The sequence below is a fragment of the Neovison vison genome, chromosome 3, assembly GCF_020171115.1.
Source record: "Neovison vison isolate M4711 chromosome 3, ASM_NN_V1, whole genome shotgun sequence".
NCBI lineage: Eukaryota > Metazoa > Chordata > Mammalia > Carnivora > Mustelidae > Neogale > Neogale vison.
Window position 1 is genome coordinate 182717634 of NC_058093.1, and position 6523 is coordinate 182724156.

The following is a 6523-nucleotide window of genomic DNA, read 5'->3' on the forward strand; positions in this document are numbered from 1 at the left end:
GAGCCCAGAGCTGGGCTTGATCTCAGGACCCAAGGATCATGACCTGAGCCGAAAGCAGACATTCAAGTGACTGAGCCACCCCAGTACCCCCAAGTTGTGTGATTCTTGAGGAGTTTTTAATGTAGAAGATGCATGTTATTTGTAGAATGTCACTGACAAAGTCAGGCATTATTAATATTTATGTTGTATTATTTCAAATCCGTATAATTTATATTTGCATAAAATGTAACCACACAATTAAGTTATTACAATTTAAGGCGAAAGTCTTCTTCACAGGTTTATCTTTGGGATACAGTTTTAGAAAGAGAACATTTTCAAGATGGAACTATCTGCAAGTAGTCCAAAAAAACATACAGTAGGACTCTACTAATAGTAGTCAATTTAGCAAATCGCTTTCAACTTTTATTCAAAGATAACTAGCAGAGTAAGTTCTACATCTTCACTCTTCTTGAAAGTATCATTCATCAAAACAGTTGTGTTGGTCAAAGTGGATATAAAAGATCTGTTATTAGACATATTAATAAGGCTGCAGATCTTTCTAGCTTTACTGTACTCTGAACTCTTCGGCAACACTGCTTAACTTTGTGTACAAAATAGTGAGAGGTATCACTTTTATGTGGAAAGTTCAGTTATGAATGCGAAGTGTTGCCAGAATCTTGACTGTAATCCAAAGTAACAATTAACGGCTGTTTCTGTGGCTTATGGCTATGAAAGCCTGCGCGAGTGGTGCCACCATGTGTTTCTGAGGGAGAACTACAAGACCATGAACAAAGAGGAAATGAACTTGGGAAAGTCTCAATAAAATGTACTTACTACATTTGGCAAGGATGTTTCCTTCTCAGGATTTGGCAACTTACTTCAGTAATACCTAATAAATTCTCAACTCCATTTTCAACTAAGTGAAATTTCCAAACTAACAGATATGTACTAAAGTGCACTCTGATTTTTTCCCCCCCAAAATTTGAACATCTCTAACGGATCCATGCAACCGAGTGGGGGTAATGTGTGAGTTCTTATTAAACTGGTACAGACCAGGGACCATTTTGCAGTCCATTATTGTGGCTCGACTATAGACTTTGGAGCCAAGTGGTGCTGGGTTCAAGTTCTGCCTTCCTGCTTACTGACTGTGTGATCTTAAGCGAGTTCCTTAGCTTCTCTGAGCCTCAGTCTCCTCAGATGTGAAATGGGCTCGTTGTAGTGCCTCAAAGGCAGTATGCATAAGACACTTAGTAGAATTTCTTACAGACTGTGGCTGCTCTATTGAGCCATTGGTCTCACAGCTGTCAGGGACCCCCAGGGTGGGGGAGCCTGCAGGGTCATGCAAGCTGGACAGGGTGGGGTCCACTCAGCACCACAATCATCCACCTCCTCCCCACTGATGCAGAGGCAACTACGGGACAGTGGCTACATTGGAAATTCTGCTCTGTGGCCTGAGATATGCTGGTCTGTACCATCCTGTGCCCAGGTCAGAGGACTGGCACCCATGGGTGGGTCTTTCTCCATCTCACAGACTTCCTCTCTTTTGTTATCTTGGGTATTCTTTCAAAAATAGAAAGAAATGAACAATGAGGATTCTGTGCAAGGTTAAGCAGCAGAGACGGAGGGAACCACGGAGAGAGCCCAGCAAACAGAAGCAGGTTATGAGCCTGAGGAATCCCCCCGAGGTGAATCTTCCCCCAAGGAAGAGCCATGCCAAGGCTCTGGAGGAAGGAGCTTCTGAATGCTCTAACTCCTCTTTCTCTTCTGGAAAAATGCGAGAATTTCAGGGCAGCATTGAGTGAGCTCTGTTCTAGGCACCACACTGTAGTGGCTCCCCAAGAAGTCAGGGGCCCTATCCCCCGGAGTTCACATGTTAGTGGTGGGGCAGATAGAGCAAACCATCAGTCGTGGCTAGAAAGGAGCAGGGTGGTCACAGGAATAAGAGGACAAGTCACCAGATACCCCATATCTGCGTGGTGTGTGCCTCTTCAATGCCAAGTATTATTCTAAACATCAGCAAGCAAACTGCATGTAGACATCCAGGCTTCTGGAGCTTAACTTTCATGGGGAGAGATGAGCAACAAACAAAAACTTCAATGAAACAAGAAAATGACATCATGGAAGATGCCAGGTACCATGGGGGCAAAGCGGGGCAATTCTGGGGTCTGAAAGCATGTCAAGGGGGTGGAGAGAGCAAGTGACAGGCTCAGTGGGGCAGGCACTGGAGAGTGGGTGAGGTTTGAATAGATTTAAAGAAGGTGGGGATCCACCGAAACTCTGGGGAGCATGCTCTGGGTGAGGGAATACTCGAACAAGAGCCCTGAGAGGGAACTGGCAGGGCTGGTGTGGCCAAGGGGCCTTGTGGGAGGCACTCAGGTCCTGGTAAGTCTTGTAGGTTGTGCTAAGGCCTGTGGCTTTCACTCTGAAAAAATGGGAGTCTTTGGAGGGTTTGGAGCCCCCAGTGATCTGGTCTGATATGTTCTAGAAGAATCCTCTTGCTTCTGGACAAAATGGGGCACAGGTCCAAAGGCCACTGCTGTTAACAGAGGATGGGAACTCAGACCCCACTCACAACTGTGGACTGATCGAGAAGCCACTGGGTTCTGGAAATCTTTTGGAGGTAGAGTCAACCAAATTTCCTGACAGATCACGTGTTGTAGGTGTGTGAGAAAGAGAGGAGGCCTGAGTCACTCCATGTGCTTGGACCATGAGAAGAACAAAGTTTCCATCTGCCAGCATGGGAAAGATGAGGAAGAGTGGGTTTGCAGTCTCAGGAGTTCAGATTTGCACAGGGTACGTGTGAGATTTTCAATTTCTGAGTGGGACTTTTGAGCATACATTGAACATATGAATCTGGAGAAATAATTCTTAATCTTGATCTCCATATTAATCTCATTAATTTCACAGATATTTGGAAGTGACTTTTTAGGCAATGGATTCATTAATGTTAACAAAAATATAGATATCATAACATATATAGATATCTGTCAGTTTTATCCCAAAAAAAGTCAAGAATTATTTTCTAAAATCCTATTGCAAGGAGGGGATCCTGTCAAATTATAATAGGATTTGTCCTCAAAGTCTGTTAGTTTTTGTTTGCTTTTTTTGTTTTGTTTTGGTTTTGTGACTCAGAATCTCTTTTCCCAGAGAAATGACTTTATAACTCACGGTAATACTTGGGCCAAGTCTCAGAAGTCCACGTAACCTATAACACAGCAATAGATTTGCAAAAACAAAACTGAAAATTAAAAACAAATCTTTTAAAATAGCAATGCTGCTGAGGTCCTGGTAATTTAATAAGCACACAAAACTTAGTGATATGGGAGCTTTTGTGGTTCCTCACTTACAGTTTCTGAGTCAAAACGGAGTTCATGGACCAAACTCTCTCCCAAGCAAAGACAAAGACCCTTCATTTCCCTGAACACTCAGCTGAGGAAGGTGGGTCCAAGAATCTGGCTTCCTGGCAGCAGAGCTGATGAGAGCAGGGGAGGTTCATGCACACAAGGAACCCAGGGACCCGGGCGTGAAGAACCTTCTGAAGGCTGCAGCCCACCGCTAGCGAACCATGGGGTAGCAAGCTCTAGTTCAGCCTCATTTACCCCCTGATGGAAATGACTGTAGTCAGATCCCAAACCAGCAGAGCACTTGGGCACGCACATTTTTCTTGGGGCAAGATTAAAAATTTAAAAAAGGAAACTGTAGAATAAGAGAGGATGAGCTCAGCGGGGTCGCTTGAGCCAGAAGCCAGCATGGGGAATGAATGGGACATTGCCTGCCTGCCGGGGCCCAGGAGAGGAGCTGAGAGATGCCCGGGAAAGTAGGGAGAAAGCAGGAGATGGGTGGGAGGCAAAGACGATAGAGACAACCTTTGCTTGGGTGCTGGCAGCAGCTGCTATGATGGCAAGAATTCTTTTCATGGGGTACACCATCGGGTCTTGTTTGAAAAATTACACTCTAGTTTTTCCTTGTTTTGGTGCAAATGTTCCACTTTTGGCTTATCCGAGCTGGCTTCCCATTGTAAATATCTCTCCCTCCTGTCCTACTTCAACCCAAATGTAGGATCAGGGGAGAAGAAAGTAGAGTATTTGTATCCCCCTTTACACTCCCTGTTCTTCCTCCTCTAGCTCCCTTTCCTGGGAAGTGGGTTAGCATGGACTTGCACAGTTTCCCTAATCAAAGGTTTTTGGGAACAGGGAACCCTTAAATGCCAAGGGCATGTCAGAACCTTCTTTCTCTTTTCTATTCTTTCTTTGTCAACGCTTAGCAACATTATGTTAAATATTTGTGTCGCCTCATTGATCACAAATTCCATGTGAACAGATATTATGTCCTGATAGGGTTTCGAGCGGGCTGCCTCAGATTATAGTACTTTGGCATACTGAACAATTTAAGGTGAAGGAATTTGAGGAACAACAGGTGCAGGAAGGTCTCGCGGACCGCTCCCTTCTTCCTTGAAGCAGATCATAAGACCCGGGAGGACAGAAAACAGTTTTCTTCAACTCTCTTAGAATCGCTGCCTGGGTCTGAAAATTAAACAAAGATTAACAGGATAAAAGTATACAGGTGTATTTCATGTAAGTTTTACATGGCATGGGAGACCTCATAAGGAAATGAAGACCCAGAGAACTACAGCTGTGTGTTTTCATGCTGGGTTCAGTGAGGAGGGGGCAGGCACCGAGGAATATGACAAGGAGTAGAAGGTAAGGGCGGTAAAGTGGAAGGAGCTTAGCAAGTCCTGCGTGTTCAGATTCTTCCGTGTTCCTCCATCTTTGGCAAGAAGCATGTTGCTTTCTTCCAGGTGTAGGGAGGCAGTTCCCACATGAGGGTTTATGACCTGTTTCAGGGCAGAAGGGCAATGGGCAGGGGAGGTCAGAGTGCTCTACCTGCTTCTGTTGTTTGCTCAAACTTACTTGGCTTAAAATATTCAACAAACCAAAGTGACATACTTTGGGGGAGCATGTCCTAATCCCATCAGGCCTCCTATGAGAGACATCCTCTCATACCTGGAAAAGAGGACCTTCCTTATCTCAGACGGTGAAGGGACGCTGAATGAACAGTCCTTGCTAGGTTTCCTTCAGTTTACTACCCTTAACTCATATCCTTTGTCCTGTCATGTTTCCCACAACTTTCCCCCCTTCATCAAACCTAGCATAACCACATTCAGGTTTAACCACTTTCACAGGTCTTCATTTCCTTAGGAGGTCTCTGTGTCCTGTGAAACTTGTATTACATAAATCTGTATGCTTTCCTCCTGTTGATCTGTCTTTGCCAGTCTAATTTACAGTGCCCCGGCTGGAGAATCTAAGATGGGTAGAGTAAGACAATTCTTTCTCCCCTATGTTTTCTTGCTTACCATTGTGTCCTGTGTGTATAGGAACAGCACCTTGAAAAGAGTGGGTGCTCAGAAAACATTTAATAAGTGAATGTGTGAACAAGGGAGCTTGAGGAGGAGGCTATGGACTTTTGGTGGATATCCCTTAGAAACATTCCTGGCACTTTGAGTGGTTTCGGGGGTTGATGGCACTGGGGGGATGTTAAGTCTAATTTCACCTAAAAATGTAAAATGTCACTGTTTCTTGATAAAGTCCCCAGTTCCCTTATAACCGAATCAGTTATTACAGGGCTATGATGAGCTGGAAGTCACAATCACAATATTCTGTACCCCTTCGTGTCCCTACCTCTCAAGTCTGGACTTGCCTCATGACTTGCTTTGAGCAATAAAAGTGGCAGAAGTGATTTTGAGTTGGTTCCAGGAGGCCTGTAGCTTCCACTTCCCTCTCGGGGAATGGTGCGCCTTCATATGAGGTGGCTCGGGCTACACAATGGGAGGATGACGGTAAGCCTTGTGCATCGATGGTGCTCACCCCCCGTGAGACTAAATAAGGACATGAGGACAGATGAGAGAGATGTTCACTAGAGAAAAGGAAGACTATTTAGGCATAGATACAGGTCACTGGCAGATGGGCTGATGAGGCCAAAAGCAAGATATCTCTTCAGTTGCTATTTCCTATGAAACAAGAAGTAAGAGTTGGCAGGCAGGCGGGGAGATTGTGTGGGAATTTGGAGGAGAAAGAGGGTGTGAATGGCCATCCAAGTGAGTGGGTGAGTAATTTGACAGGAAAATGAAGTACAGTTGCTCAGCAGCAAAGACCAAAGACCTCCTTGATGTTTATGATCGTTAAATTGAGTCATGTTAACAGGCTAGTTTGTTTTTTCTCCAGCCACGTTTCCCTCCTCAAGAGCAGTTCCAGAGTGGGTGGAGAGTTGGGGCTTTTCCAGACAGGGAGAGAAGGAGGAATAGGGAGGGCCAAGAAGGTTGAGGCTTTGCTACCACAGGGTAGCTAAAATGATGGAACATGAGATCTCTGCTGGGTGAAGAGGGAAGTGTGAATAAGAACAGAAGAACAGGAAAACGGACAGAGCTCTGTTGAAGGTGAGAATTGCTGACACTAGGAAGGGCGAGCAGGAATGAGAGGAGGTAGTTCAAGTGGGCTGCCTGAAATGGACATAGAGGAAGGCACACAGTTACTAGTAATTAGTAAGG